This window comes from Silurus aristotelis (assembly GCF_946808225.1).
Source record: "Silurus aristotelis genome assembly, chromosome: 5".
Classification (NCBI taxonomy): domain Eukaryota; kingdom Metazoa; phylum Chordata; class Actinopteri; order Siluriformes; family Siluridae; genus Silurus; species Silurus aristotelis.
The window spans coordinates 8,220,410-8,236,648 of record NC_139578.1 but is presented as its reverse complement, the minus strand read 5'-3'; the positions used below and the strand labels follow the sequence as shown (position 1 = coordinate 8,236,648).

The 16,239-nt window shown below is 41.7% G+C and overlaps 1 long non-coding RNA gene across 1 annotated transcript in view; it reads left to right on the top strand.

The window, feature by feature from the left end:
- The first annotated feature begins 1,704 nt into the window (after nucleotides 1–1,704).
- Nucleotides 1,705–16,239, top strand: part of LOC310726390 — a 106,898-nt gene continuing 92,363 nt past the window's right edge. Inside the window, exons 1-3 of the long non-coding RNA XR_014533713.1 lie at nucleotides 1,705–1,725; nucleotides 1,832–1,915; nucleotides 13,363–13,461. This is a non-coding gene — a long non-coding RNA (uncharacterized lncRNA). The remainder of the gene's footprint in view (nucleotides 1,726–1,831; nucleotides 1,916–13,362; nucleotides 13,462–16,239) is intronic.

The window sequence follows — 16,239 nt, the reverse complement described above, 5'->3', positions numbered from 1 at the left end:
TTTATTTCCAGATTTTAGGCTCAATTCTTTCCTATTATATGACCACTATTGATGATTGTGTGTAAAGCCATTGTAAAGCCAATTCTGATCTCCGCTCGCTAGTCTTAACGCTAAAAGCTAACTTTACATGATTTTATTGCTCCAGCTTGTTAAATCGTTCTTACTTTGGTATTGCCTGAAATTGAGACACGTGCTCGTATCTTGAATTAGAACAGTATCACAGTTTTGCATTTGTTTTATCTGTCGAAACATAACACATTCTGCCAGATTGGGTTTAGGTTCATGTTCTTAGCAGGATGTGTAGGATCTTAATCCAGTGTTCTGTGCTGTGGACATGATCTGAAAAAAAAAAAAAAGCTGTGTGATGTCGTGTTTGAAAAATTTTTACAGGCCATAATCGTGCAGATACAAAGCCTGTAAAAGTTTTAACATACCTTTTTGAAAAGTGTTTTCGAATATTAAAAAAAATTACCCGCTGTCCTAAACACGTCCGAGTTTGTGTGTTGAACCTTTTACATTTTGGCCACTCAGTTTATGGGGTTCATTGTTTCATTACTTTTTGCACAAATGTGTAAAATGTTTCAACTCCTGGCTATTGTTAAGCATTGAAATGTTATGCTGCTCCAGGTTATCACTTTCATTACAGCAGCTGCAGTCAATCCCTCACTCATGTTCAGCCCCAGCTGTATATTTCCTCTTCACCCAAAACATTTAAAGGAACAGCTACACATGCAACGGTTACAAACCACTGACGCTGGAGTTTTCCTACTGTAAATGTAACAAGTGAACATTCGAACATAGTAACGTTTACATTTTTTAAATCCTTATAAAAATGAGTGGTTCCTCTATGACAGCATGAAGTAATGACTGAAACGTTCCTATTAATGACATTTTATAGTGTCTATAAAGAAACTACTTTCCAGAGCCAGACTAATCATAGTCCAGAAACCTATACTGGTATGAGATGAAATAATTCAACAGTCCTGAGCGATGATCACAATGTCCCTGTGCTTTCTGAGAAAACTTTGGCTCGTTCCTTGGAAAGAGGCCTGGAGATATGTGAACCTGTGTTCCTGTATTGTGAATGACCTGGAGTAACTCCACTTTCCTTTCACACTCTCTCCCTCTCTCCCTCTCTCTCTCTCTCTCTCTCTCTCTCTCTCTCTCTCTCTCTTTCTCTCTCTCTCTTTCTCACAGAGTCTCTCTTACTTCAGTTCATTCCAGTTCATGACATTTATAGAATGTAGTACATGGTACATGGTGTTACAGAAGCCTAAAGCTACATAAAGGGAGATTAAACATTAAAATGTTGTTGTTTTTTTTTTTTTTTTTTTTCCCTCTCAACATTCTTTGTGGACTGTGTGGTCAGTTACTTTTAAATGAACACGCACTCGTTAATGGGTACTTTAGTGAGCGCATACTTTGTAAATAGGCGCGTTTGCTCGTGAACTTCATACACCGTGCTTCAGCGATGTATAAAACCCACGAGCCCCGCTGTCTTTACAGGAGACTAAATGTTGTGTCGCTGCTTTACGATCTGCACCTCACAAGTTGGAGAAATGAATAACGCACAACAGAGCTTGGTGTTACGGTAAAATAAACAGCGGTGGAGCGGCGCGACACTGGCAACCCTGAGTTACTGATAAAACCATGGATTCTTTTTTTAATAACAGCAGTTCCTGAAGGGTTTCCTTTCTAACACCGGCTTGTCAACGACTAAAAGTGGTAGTTTGTTAAAGTTATAGCAGCCAGAAAGCATTTTTTTCTTCCTGATTAAGAAAAATCTGGTCTTTTTTAAAAATATTTACTTTTGCCGTTGTTGTTGTTGTAGGCCCCGTGCTCACCTGGCGATTGAAGCATCGGTCAGAGCGAAGTCCAGCTGTGAACAGGGTCTAGTGCACCTCGGAGACACACTGTAAGTTGATCCCTGACACCAAATTAGGACGTGGCCTGGGACACACATTGCCACATCACATTTGTAGTGTGAAAGCTAATGCACGCTGATGCATCCGCAAAGGTAGTGTGGGTAAATCGCTCGCTATTTAAAAAAACTCCCAGATTCTGAGACATTTCTGAGAGCTCACTTTCATGTAGAAATATCACCATTAAATGCATTTATAATTAAATTCACATCATTGTGCACAATTTATCAAACTCATAAGATACACACATCTATTTCCTTATTAAAAATGTCTTTTAAATGGACCTTTAAAGCTGCACTCCCTTAGAGGAGATTTCCCCTCTAATGAACACAGTGCAGGACTTAATCAGTACAATCACCTCGATTAAAGGTTAATAAGTGCTGTTTAACTACAATCCAACTAGACTAATTAGGCTGTAATTGTTTAATTGCTAAACACATTATGATAAACTACATACTATAAATGATAATTTGCAGCTAAAAGAAATATCGTTGCTCTATGCGTAAAGGCACAGCGGGCAACAGCATAACCGAAGTGATATACATTTATCAGCCTATTGCATTAAATGCGTTTGCCTATACTACCGCCTTAAAACGAGATGAGATGCATACACACCTTTTATCGTTTGCACGTTTCCGCTTTACTTCTTTCATCCTTTTTTTCTGAATTGGACCCCTAAGGGGTCAGACCTTTTTTGTTGTTGTCATCCATAATCTTAATTCGGGTTCAGCTCTCCTTAATGACGTGACGTCACCCAATAACCCCCCACCACCACCCCCCACCCCCCCGCCTCTCCTTTCTGAGCGTATGAGTAAGGGGGCGGAGTCCCGAGCAGGTTCGTTCAACCGTGACATGATCTAATAATCGACACGACCATGCAAATGAGCGGTAAAAAAAAAACCCTCCCCAGATCGATCATTTAATTATTTATTTATTTATATTTTTTTACGTGGATGCCTCTCGGCAATATGTCGCGCCATCATAAGTTTCAAACAAAGTGCATGCTTTATCCTGATTGGTGGATTCCTGCGTGACCGACCAGTTAAGTTTTTACCCGCTCATAAATATAAAAGGAAATGTAATTGTGTAAAAAGTAACGTATTTGACTTCGAAACGTCAAAAAAGTCTCCCCGAAACAGAAACACTTACAGTACAGATACACGAAAAAACTACTTAAGTACAGCAACAGATTACATTTACTGTCCACCACTGGCTCCAACAGCAGTGAAGAAAGCAGCTGCTTTTCATAGCTTTATTCGATCCTTTTATCTCATTTCCCATTCAGCTTTTAAAACACTTACAGCGTCTCTGCCCGACACTGATTTCGTCTGGCAGCGGAAGACTGACGTAATAAATGTGCAGGACTGTCATTCAGCTAGAAAGAGGCATGAAATCTGTATGCAGGTGGTCACCTAAGACGTATTCATGCAGCCAGGTGTGAACAGCTCAGTGTCTCTGCTGTCCCTGGTGATCTGATAACCCGGGACATGCGGTAATGCCTGGTGTTGAAAATGGCTTTGGATTACATAGTGTTACTATAGAAACAATGTTGTATCAAAACGTGTGTATAGAAGAAAACCATAGAAAAACTCTGCAACTAGTACCTGTTTTTTTTATAGATTATAAATATTATCATGATATTAGTTTTTTTTTTTTTTTTTTTTTTTAAAGTTGCTCTTTTCTCTGTTCTTTACTTTGTTTGCCTGGAAGCAGCAAGCTTTGAACAGCGTCTGCTCCAATTCAGTTCCCCTGTTATTGTAGATCCATGTGATACAACGGCGCCTAGTCACAGGATGTATCAACGTTATTTAATCCCAAACAAGCTCCGATATCCGCCTCGCTCGCAGGCGTACGCCTGAGTCACACGCTTCTGAAGTCATTCACTCACGTTCACAGACTGTTTACCAACATGTTGCCGTAGTCAGAAACCCGGAATTCTGTTTCAAATCTAACGCTTCATGTTTAATCACCAGAGAAAGGAAAAGCACAATTATGCCTTATGAATCACTCGGATCGCATTGTTGGTCTGATTATGACACATCGTACTCCTCATCCTCCTCAAAGCTTAACACTAACAGCTTTGAGCTCAGGGGAGATGCGTCGCTGTTTCTTTTCACATGCTCTTGATGAGTAAGTGAGTCCTTTCCGACCGCTGCCCTCTTTTTTTTTTGCCACTCCCTAGAGAAGGCTGATCTGCTCTGGCTTGCCATGGAAGTAAGGGAGAGGAGATAGGTCACCATCTGGAGAAAGTGATACTATCACCATGGGTTCCTGTTGTTTAAAGTTCCCTGTGTCTTCAGCACGTCTCTCTTTTGAATGAAGTCGCCAGGAGGTTGCTCTTTTCATCAGGTGTAATTTTATATGCTGATACTCCTTAGACCTAGACGAGGCATGGGATCCTTGTGATGTCCTCTTTGTACTGTGTGTGGGTGTGTGTGTGTGTGTGTGTGTGTGTGTGTGTGTGTGTGTGTGTGTGCATATGTGGTAGTTAGTGGGAGCTGGCCAAGAAAGCTTCAAGTTCTTCAAGACTTGAAATGCACATATAGACACAACACAGCCACGCCTGAATTATTTATCATGCCGTCCATGTCACAAACGTGAAATCGAACACTGCAGCAAGTCTTAAAGTTCATTCGAACACAATATGGAAGTTCTTTGTTGACTCCATTCGCTGATCAGAATATGTTTTGTTCTCATTCTTTCACCTTCCGTTATCAGCAACCATGTGGAAAGTACCTCCATGCTGAATATAAGAAACACATTTGTGGTGACATAAATATCTCTGTAATTACTACAAGGCTGGTTGTTTATACCCTAGCAACGCTGTGGTTGACCAGCAAACTAAGCGAACGAAGGAAGTGAAAGTTCACACTTTCTAGACATTTCTAGTGTCATGTTATAGCATACCAAATGGCCCCCTGCTGATTTTATCCTCGCTCGAGGGGGTTCGATGCCCATTGAAGAGATGTCGTTATAGCTGACTGGCAGGAATCTCGAAGCAGATGGGGTTGTAAAGGAAGGAGAACGAGTGACCAGGCCCTGCTCCAAGGAGAAGCAGTGAGCCAAAGAAAGGGCAAGAACAAGATTGACAAAATGAGTCCAGTGCCATGCAATGCATTAGCTTGAGATTTCTGAGGATCCTACAGGTTCATGTCTGTGCTAATCATCTGCGCTCGCTAGTGGGCTTGTGCTGATTTCTATCGATGTTTATAGTTTATCTGTAAAATCTAAAAAAAAAAAAAATTATTGCGATACACAATGTAATCGCTTGGATACAATCCACGGCTTAATAATGTCACCTGTGCAGTCAGGAACTGCTGGTTGGCAGTGGCAGTTGGGATTCAGCTTAATGATGGATCTGCGTTAATGCATCGTTAACAGTAAACAAAGTATAGCACTACATGTCCTGGATAATCTTTTAACAAAGCTGTTGACTAACGTAAATGTGACTGAAATTTTTACCATTGTATCTGTTGCTCAGATGAAAAAAAAGAATAATTCAGTGGTAAATTTGACACTTATATGTCTTAGTCCTGAAGCATTTACCCTTCATTCTAAGAGCTCGACGTGTTCAGCAAGTGTAATCATATTATACATGACGTTGTCTATACCTTTTAAAAAAATAAATAAATGACGACCCGTGTCCTCTGCGTACCCTGGATATGGAGCTCTACTAAATGGCGCTTTAGGTCAAAGTTGTGTTCATGAAGCCATTATCCTATTTGAAGCGTTTCAAGACGGACCAAGAGAGACTGCGCTTATTATTTGTGCTCGGAGGAACTTGAACTGAGCTTCAAGCTTGCTACAGTCTCCTAAACACAGAGCTGCTCTGTCAATTAGGCACTCTGGAGAGTTGAGGCCGGATGCTTCAAACGAGAAGGAGTTGAGGCAGATCAATTATGACAGATCACATCACTAATGGATCTAAACTGATAAAGCCAGGACATCCTGTGTTGGGAGCCATTTTGTCTGCACAGAAAAGGGAGAACCAATGGATATGCAGACCAAAATGGCATTATTAAAATGTGCATTGCGGTTGAACCGAGTTCATTTCGAAAGCCCTATGAGAGAACAGATTCAAATTGGCAGAGCATTTGAGAACAGGATGCAACAGGGGGTTTATTTATTTTTTTTGTTTTTGTTTGTTTTGGACCCAGTTAGATCAGCACACACACAGTTTCATTCTTTCCTAATTTTTCTCTCTCCCTCTTTTTCCTTCCGCACTGAACAGGAACCCCTCGCTTTAGTCTCGCCAAAGTTCCATCAGGTTTGCCCTCGGGTGGAGCCGCCCTCTATTTTCTGTTAGTGAGCTGTTTTTGGGCCAGCAGATGGTCATTGTGTTTCTACCCAGAGAGATGTGTGTTTCTGTAGCAGCTGATTTACCTCTGGGGAGATTCAGGCTTTAGTAGCTCCTGCCAGAGCACTTGGACTTTTCCTGGTGCATGGTGTTACACACAGGATTCTTCGTGCCAGATGGCACAAGACTTTGGCTTGGTGAGGCATACGCTGGCTTTATCCTGCGTGGGGGTGGTGCAGACGGCGTCACTTACCCTCAAACTCTTGGGATTAACTACTGTAATTCTTTAATTCTTGGACAGCGAGCTGCCTGGAATCAAAGCCTGCTATTTTTGGTTTTAACAATCCTCCTTCCAGCCTCAAGGCCTTATAATGGAAGCTGCGATCCTTCTGAATTCCCTTTGGGCACGAACCAGAGAAGTTGTTTATGGAAGTCGATGTCTGTTTATAAGTCAAGGAAGGCGGCACGCTTTCTCAGGTTCTGTCAAGTCAGTGTGTGTTGAAATCAGTGGAACCACCTCCTTAATTTCAAATATTCATATATTACTTCAAATTTTACCAGCTCAGTTTTATAGAACCTGGTGGCTTATCAAAATTGAATCTTTATCCTTAAGAGTTATTAATTCATAAATTGATAATTCAAAGAGCCACTCTGAGGGGTCACTCTGTGATCAACCAGTGACAAAAATGTGTGTGTTGGCTGACCACCTTTTTGCCTTTTCTTGATTAGATATGAGGTGATTGCATGCTTTACTTGTGGTAAAAGAAAAGTAAAAGGTGATAGCCAGTTAAAGTTTAAGCACCTCTTGGGCAATCCAAAAAATGTTGGGATTTTCACTACGGAAGACACCAGTTGCTCTGGCTAGACAAACTGCCACAGACTAGAGATGGACCGGTATGTAATTAGGTCAATACAGGACTACCAATAATCTTCAGGATTAACAAAACGGTTACTGATTTATCTCCTTATTACTTCGGTTTGAATAGTGAATTAGAAGCGGCTGCTCGTCATTTTTCCGTCCCTGAACGATGTCACGTGCCCGACGTTTGCTCGTCATACTTCTGATACCGATGCCCATGCGCGGCGTGTGTTTGTGTGAAACCAGTCATGACGATAACGTTGAACCGCTTACAAAACCGTAAACGTTACGAAACTAATTTACAAACGAAACACGCCATCACGTAACAGTCATTATAAAATAGGTCTTTAGTTAGTGCTGTCTTTGGGGACACCACATTGGTTTAAAAATGTATATCTAAATATGCTAGGCTTGAAGGAGCATTACCGACAGTGAGGAATGAGACATAGACATGGTCTCAGACACCCAGGAGCAGCCCATTCACCGTAGCGACGCGTGGGAGGATGACCCGGGGAAAAAACAGTAGTGTCATATGGCTGTCACTACTATGTATTAGCGTAATCGCTCAAGAGGCCAAATTCTCTATTACATTCTGTTGTGGTCCTATGCACATGCGGTTCAAATATGTTGTGCTGTGGTATGCTGAGGAAATCTCTCTCTCTTTCACTTTCACTTTCACTCTCTCTCTCTCTCTCTCTCTCTCTCTCTCTCTCTCTCTCTCTCTCTCTCTCTTTTTTTTTTATTTTTTTTTTAAAATGTTCATGTGCCTTTGTTTGCTCAGAGGCTTTTGTAAACAGCAGTAATGAAATATCTTGAAATTTTCATCTTTTCACACCAGGACATTTTGCACCACATTCTAGAGTGCGCCATCGATAACAGTATCGATAAAGTACAGGTTTCAATAAGAAGTATCGGTACCTCTATCCAGTGGTGGACAGTAACAAAGTGAATACAAATTTTTACTGTACTTGAGTAGCTTTTTCGTGAATCTGTATTTCACTGAAGTATTTCCATTTTGCGAAATCAGTCGTTCTTTTTTATTTATGAGCGGGTAAAAAAAGGTCAAACGCGCAGAAATCCACCAATCGATCGCTTGTTGTTCAAAACTTTTGATCGATGCTTGGTGTGTATCTACTTATCAGCCAACATACAGTTCAGCAACAGAACATTTTGAGAGGAATAAATTATGGAAGAAGTTGGAAAGTAGTTGGAAAGAAGGTTTCGGGTGGAGTGGGTGGAGAAAAGTGATAGCAGGAGTGATTTGTGATAGAAGAGTATCTGTAAGAGTAAAAGGGAAAGTTTATAGGACGGTGGTGAGACCTGCGATGTTGTATGGTTTAAAGACGGTGGCATTGAGTAAAAGACAGGAGGTGGAGCTGGAGGTAGCAGAGCTGAAGATGTTGAGATTTTTGTTGGGAGTGATGAGGATGGACAGAATCAGAAATGAGTGTATTAGAGGTACAGCGCATGTAGGAAGTTTTGGAGACAAGATGAGGGAGGCGAGATTGGGGTGGTATGGACATGTTCAGAGGTGGGACATGGGGTATATCAGTGGGAGAATGCTGATGATGGAGCCACCAGGAAGGAGGAAAAGAGGACGACCAAGGAGGAGGTTTATGGAGGTGGTGAGGGAAGACATGCAGGTAGTTGGGTTGCTGATGTAGAGGACAGGGGGGGTATGGAGACGGATGATCCGCTGTGATGACCCCTAATGGGAGAAGCCGAAAGAATAAGATAAATTTACCCTAACCCTAGTGCACCGACTGATATTTGTGCTTATCTATTAATATACATCAGTGTTATATTTAAAACCAACCTCGTGCTTAATCAGTGACACTTTTAGTATTTATACGAGCTGAGCTGGACTGATCAGACTTGACCTTTTTGTGCTATGTGGTGGGAAGCCTGATTACTTTAACTGACCAGCACTGCGATAGAAAGAATAATAAAAAATTATAATTTTTGACTGTCACTTTCTTTTTTTCCACGATTCCCCCCCCCCCCCTCCCAGTCCACTGGAGACCAGTGGATTTAGACAATACCAATCCAATTTTGGGAATCATTATGCAGCCTCATAAAGATAAGACATTTAACTCGACATTTTGTTCGATCTGGAGGCATTTTCCCACAAACACTGGTCCACATTTGTTCACACAAGAAAATGTTGTTACTACGATTAAAATCGCAAACTCTTGGGGAAACAGCCACAATTTAGGGAACAAAACAAGAATCCGTTTAAATTCTACTATTTTTCAGAGTGATTCAGATAAATCTCTCTTGACAGTTTTCTGCCTTATTTGGTCTTGTACTTGGTTTTGTTCTGGCACACGTGAAGCCAGCGCACCACCTCATTTTGCAAGCTGCTTTTCCTGCTGTGTCACAGAGGAGTCGTGTAATACTCCCCTAGAAAATCGCTTTTCACCCTCTTCCACATACAAAAGCGCACAGATGCCCAGTAACGACTTGTATATCGTATCTGTGATTGACAGAAGAGAGACAATTTTCTATTCCAGACATCATGCCTGATTTTGCTCACAGACACCAGGACTGGGATGGATAAAGAAAAATGACACCAGCACCTAATTTCTCAAAACGCATTTGGTGTGAAAAGATCCAACTTTTAAACCTTTTCCTGTAATGTTCATTCAGGAATTTTTGGATTCCACCAGTTTCTTCATGCTTAATGGTTTGAGAGAGGGATGGCGGGAACGTGAAAGCACAAACAAGAATTGCATCACTTTCTCCATGTTTTCTAGTCTAATTGAAAACAGCCCTGGTGTCCAGAGGGATGTGAAATAATAAAGAAATCACACTTCTGATTAGTTGCTTTGTGAGTGCACCGCTTTTTTTTTTTTTTTTTTGGAGAGTAGTGGTTCATTTGGAAAACTTGGTGTGAAATGGACAGCAGCAGCTTCATATTCCCTGGAAAATGCTTCCACTCGCTCTCTCTCTCTCTCTCTCTCTCTCTCTCTCTCTCTCTCTCTCTCTTCATGCCTTATTATAGGCATCGCTGTCTCTCTATCCGTTTCTTGAAGCATGACAGTGATTTCACTTTTATCTCCCTTTATCCCTTTCCTGCCTGCTGTCTGGCCCACATTCTCTCCTTGCTCTCTTTCCCTCTCTCCCTCCGTCTCTGCTGAGTCAGTGTGTATTTTCACACATGGAATTTACGACCGCAGCGGTACAACTGGTCCTGTGCCGCTCACGTCTCATGTGGCCTGCCATGACATTTTATGAGGTGGAGAGTTTGTGTCTCATTTGCATACAGCATTCCACCAAAGAGTCCAAACTAGGACAGAGTTGAGAGCCGCTGTGGCTATTCTGGATCCGCAGTCTGTAATGTACACAGTGATGCTGATGCCAGATGTCTTAAAATACTTTTCTATCCCTTGCTCTACTTCTCCAAAACTCCATGTGCTCAGCAGACAGGGCACTGAGGTCTCATGCTGATTTTGGTCATTGCAGAGTGAATCATCTCATTCGGTTCACTCTGGATCTTTTTTTCTTGTCATGCGATCCTTTTATTTCCATTGGTCTTTTTTTTCTTTTTCCAGAGCCGTCTCTTTTAAATGCCTCACTTTTCGCTCTTGGCCAGCTTCCTGGAACGTGCCGCGAATGCCAAGGAGCATGAGCGAGAGGCTATGTGGTTGGCCAGAAAAGTAGAAACCTTGTACTTTTGGAATAAATGTCATCTGTCTCCTTTAAATCAGACTCCCCACACAAATGGAGCGCTGTAAGTTACTGGAGTTCGCTGCCTCGTAAGGCCCTGCCCCTGATGTGTGTTTTAATACACATTTACCGTAAGCAGGCTCCAATTTAGCCGCCGACTCGAACAATGTGCCGTTCTGGCTTCGGTACACTGCGTTCAAGACTAAAGCCTTTTCATTGAAGAGTAACTGACTTTATTGTTGTAATATATTGGAAAAATATCTTTAGGAGCAAAAAGATAATTTCTGGCAGCTGCCTTTTCAGAAATTCCAAGAGTGATGCACACAGTTGTATGGAATGTCTTTGTATGCTGTAGCATTACAATTTCCTTTTACTGGCACTAAGAATCCAAAACTTGATTCAATATGACAGAAGCCCATTGCACAAAGCTCCACGAAGACAAAGGTTAGCATGGAAGAAGAGCAGTGGCCTGCATAGGGCCTTGACCTCAAACCATTAAAATCACTGCCAGACCTCGAAGCTAAATGGACAGGTGGTGTTTCAGTGTCCACAGCTATTGGGCGAATTTATATTATAGCACCTTATGGAATGTTCTCACATACGGGAAATACTGGCAAAAGGCAACAATCATTTCACGATCGACTTTAGCTATTTGCCAAAGTCGAATGCCCTTTTGTGCAGCAGCCTGTTGCGCTTAGCAATGGGAGAAGCCTGAGGTGTATGCAGAGTGCAAACAACATGCTCACAGGGCAAATATTATGTCATATTAGTGTATCTTGGTGAGGGCATTAATCTTCTTCAGGTCCTCTTGCATCAAACGTTTGATATTGCCCTCCCATTTCAAGTTTTTTTTTTTTCTTATAAGTGCAGGGAGTCGTTGACCCCATCGTAACTCGAACCTATCGTAACTCGAGACCTGGCCTAGCCTACCTAGGAGTCTAAAAGAATGGTGTAACAAATTACAATATACAATTTCCAGTACCGTAGTATGTAAATGTGTACATTATATGTATGTTGCAGCGGGTTTGTGGACGAGTGACGAGTTTGTCTGCCGCATAAAAAAACTTTAAATTTTACAATTCGGACGTATCCCTGTCGTCATTGTAAAATCATAAGTTGGTACCTTTTTCTGACAGACATCTGACCTTGTTTATTTGCAGTTGACTAGAATGCCCATGGTGTCCCCTTATTTTTGATATACCCGATTCCAGCTTCTAGGAATCAGTAGCAGTTGATATTTAGTTGCAGCTGGAGAGTTTCCTAGTGCAGGGGTCACTGAGGTATCAAGGGTGTAAAGAGCACACTTTTATCAACTTAGCATTTGTGGGGCATCGGGTGCTTGCGCTTCCGTGGCCTGGGGGGTGGGGATCATGGGGGCAACATACCGTTCAATCCCGCCAATAGCAAAGTAGCTGGAACACTCGTGTGGTCATTTTGATCTTTGTAGCTCAGCGTGTGAGTAACACTCGAGCACCACGGCCGAGCAGACACCTGTTGCTACGTCTCTCTAGTCAGAGACTAATTTATGAAACACAGCTGTAGCGCGGGATCCGTGAAGGGCACCCATTGGCTTCTCTTTTCTAGGGGTCTGAACAGGACCTAAATGCGCACATGGGTGCGCTGAGGATTTTTCTGAATCTATTTCCGAAATATAGGTTGATAGCTGATAGCAAGTAGGTACTTTTTTGCCCTACGATTCGGGTATGGGTGTGATGCCCATGCTTGGAGCTGAGAGGAGTGTGTTCTAGGAACATCCCACCCTTTGTAGTTATCTGAAACAGCTGCAGTAGGGTGACCGGAGAGATGTATACCACGGTCCAACTTTACCATTGCTGTTTTTTTCTTAGCTGTGGTTGTGTTGCGTCATCGAATAACTCCACCAATCATTGGATGTGAAGTTGAACATCCCATTGGGAGAAAACTGGGTCTTTTTTTTTTTTTTTTGGGAAATCAATCAAATTTTGTGCCATATTTTCCATAAAAATTCCATATTTTTGTTTACAAAACAAATGGAGCCTATTGCAATTATACATTAGGTACCAATGCAGAAAGTATGTTGTTAAATCAACACATTGTAAAATACAAACGAAATTTCAACTAGATATTTCATATAAAATATTATTTTTTACAGCCAGATTGTAGCTCATCTTCATCAGCTAACATCACTGCAACTAGCAATCATATTGGAAATAAGTCCCTCCGAAATTCGAAAGTATTCAAATTTTTTTGTAGCTGTTCTGAGATCAGGTTTGCATTGCTGATTTGAATGTTGGAATACAATGCGAATTTCCATATAAGTGAACTTGATTTTGCCGCCATGTTTGCTGTTTCATGTCGCTATGTACTATATCAATTTGACATCTCAAGTTGTGTGTCCTCATAGCTTGTTTTGGCCATGATTGAAAGGATGTGAAATGATTTACAATGTTAGCAGTGTTTTATAAAAGCGTTTAATGAGGGTTTCTCTTTGCTAATTACGAAAGCAACAGTGCCTTTCGCTTTTGCGGCTCCAGTCTGTGCATCTGTAGATTTGAGTGAATCATAATATCTAAAGGTCTTTCAGGGTCTTTGCAGATGACTGGTACCTCAGTGGGGATTTTTTTTTTCTTTTCCAGGCCACTTTTTTTTTTTACTGATGCAGCCTTTTGCCTGAGCAGCAAAGTATCTTCGGTGTAATGGAACAAGCCGCCCTGACCCGCCTTTACACAGCAATGGTGAGGAATCCTACTGATCCAATTTACTGCTTATGAGAGGCAAAGAATGGAGTTTTAGAGGGGTGTTTTTGTTCCGTTTGAATTTTATGACAACACAAGATTGTGCACACATGGATGTGTATACCGTATTTTCCGGACTATAAGCCGCTACTTTTTTCCCACGCCTTTGAACCCCGCGGCTTAAACAACAAAGCGGCTAATTTATGGATTTTTCCTGTGTTTTTCCCGGTTTTACAAACTTCAAGCCAAAAAACTGAGCCCGATAACATTAGACCAATGAAATTTCCGAACGGGTTCAGGTGAACCAATGAAACTCTTTATATTTAATCAGATGCGCTCCCACTGAATCGGGACACACCACATCATAAATATGGATGATAATCCTCTGACGTTTGACCTGCCGCTCACTCGGACTGTCTACAGGAAATGCGAATCATTCGTCACGCTGAAAACAACCGGGCATGAAAAAACACTGAGCTGAGCTGCACGGCATCGGGAGAAAAGCTTCACCAATGGTGATTTTTAAACGCACAACGATGGCAAAAGATAAACTGGAAAAAACGGTGCAAAAAGAGAAATTGTTGTGAAAGGAAGGAGGAAGACGGTGAACAATGACTTTCTTGGTCGGCTACTGTTTAGATTCAAGCCGTGTAGCAGACACTGTCTTTCGTTAAAGCCTGTGTAAAGTTAATTAGTTTCAATGTAGACTATTAGTTAATTAGTTTCAATGTAGCTTATAGACAGGTGTGGCTTATTTATGTTCAAAATAAAAATCTTTGTAAAATTCAATCGCTTAATAGTCCGGAAATTACGGTAAAAGTGCACACAATTCCATTGTTCCAGTAATAAACAAAATGTCTTTGTAAAATGCCTTAAACAGTAGTGCAAAAGGAAACTTCTTTTATCAGAAGTGAAAGATGAGATTTATTCTTTCCACGCGTATTATGAGCCCGTACACACATGGTCCATTCATGCAATCCAATCCGCCATGTGCCGTTGCATATAGGAGCTAAGTTTAAAGACATACGCACAACTGTGACCACAGCTTGGACTGCTGCCCCGGGTAAGGCGCAGAGGTGAGTGTGGGTGAACGGATCGCCTTTCCTGAGCCTTTAGCTCAGCTGCAACGATATGTCACGATAAGGTCTTTTCTGTCAGACCAGTGCTCCCCCTCTTCTCGTCTTCTCTCCTGTCTTCTCCCTTCCCATTCCCTCCCCTAAGGCGCCAGACTGGCTTCTCCACCGCCATCCCTCCATCTTGAAGCCACTAAATAAGAAAAAAAAGACATTTTGATAATTTAAATTGGCTATATAATCTCATGGACACATAGGCACATTGTGAATGGACAGGCCTTGTGTGTGTATATTTGAAGGTGCTCCTTTAAGGACATGAATGAGAGCATTATTGTAGAGCAGTTTAAATAAATGGGGAGGTGCTGTCTAATCTTCTCAAGGTTTGCCCACGGGAAAAATAAGTGCCCCGATCTTCAGCATTAGCAGCCTCAGTCTGGCAATTATAATACAATTATCATTTAAACCAATCAGTTGCATCCAAATTGAACATCTTCCATTAGGCAGGCGCAATATTTTTGTGCGTCGAGGTCGAGGCTTGTGGCTTTGTAGTGATTCAGAGTGACGAGGTCCCGAGCACTCGTCATTTGGTCTGATTACCCTGGAGAAAGCTCATCGTATAGAAAGCTTCTAACACCAGTGTGGTTTGTGCTCCCCTGCAGACAGAAGCTGACGCAGTGAAACCATAGTAGTGCGTTAAAGATGCAAGGGAAAAAAAAAGACCTTTTTAGAACATGAAAGGGAAATCTTTTTTTTTTTTTTTTTTGCACTGTATTTGTTTTTTGGCTGATTCGAATTTTGCTGCCCTTTTTTAAACGCTCAGAGTGGCAGCAAATCCAGTTTCTTTTGCGCTCCATTAGCAAGCGGAGCAGCTCAGCTGGCGGAAGCTGTCAAAAACTTGCACTGGCAGCATATGGTGGAGTCAGCTGAGCCCCCGAGCTGGAGGCAGGGCCGGAGATGAGAGGCAAAGAGGCGGTGGAATGGGAGGAGCCTTCGGAGATTGAAGCCCACGAGTTCACGGAGTTCATCATGCTATAGATCTTTGTGTGCAGAACAGCAGGCTCACTGTTAATCCCGAGAGGAAACATTTCATGCAGCCGCGTTGCTACTTCTCAGCTTCGAACACGGGTTTCTTCGGGGGGGAATCACCGCCTAATGTAAATGGGCCTGATTTGTTTTTCTTAGCGAGTGTGAGAACATGGCTGGGACTGACACAGTGCAAGCTTGTGTTTACAGTTAACACAGTGCCGTTGCCTGAGTGTTACCTCAGTGCCCTCGCTGTTCAGTTCTTTACTACCGCTGTACAAAATGTTCACGTTGATGAATGAGAGCGTTTTCCATTACCACTGCTTGTCTGTGCTCATATTCCACCTTAGGCCTGTAGTAAAATGTTTTCAGTTGAACTAATTAATTTTATTTAAATCTCTGAAAAGATCCATCATTCATTACGGTGCCTTTTTAAACAAACAGATGTTAGACAAAAAAGATTTAACTACTCTTTTATTGTTTTTTACGATGGACACATTTTTCAGTTTATATGCAACAAAATTAACTTTACCGATACGCAGACTAGCTTTGACCATCCATATATGTGGGTGTGTGTGTGTGTGGGTGTGTGTGTGTGTGTGTGTGTGTGTAAATCTAAAAATATATCAATTTTAAACTCTTTCATTGAAAAATGCTTCCTTAACATGAATCACAGCTTTAC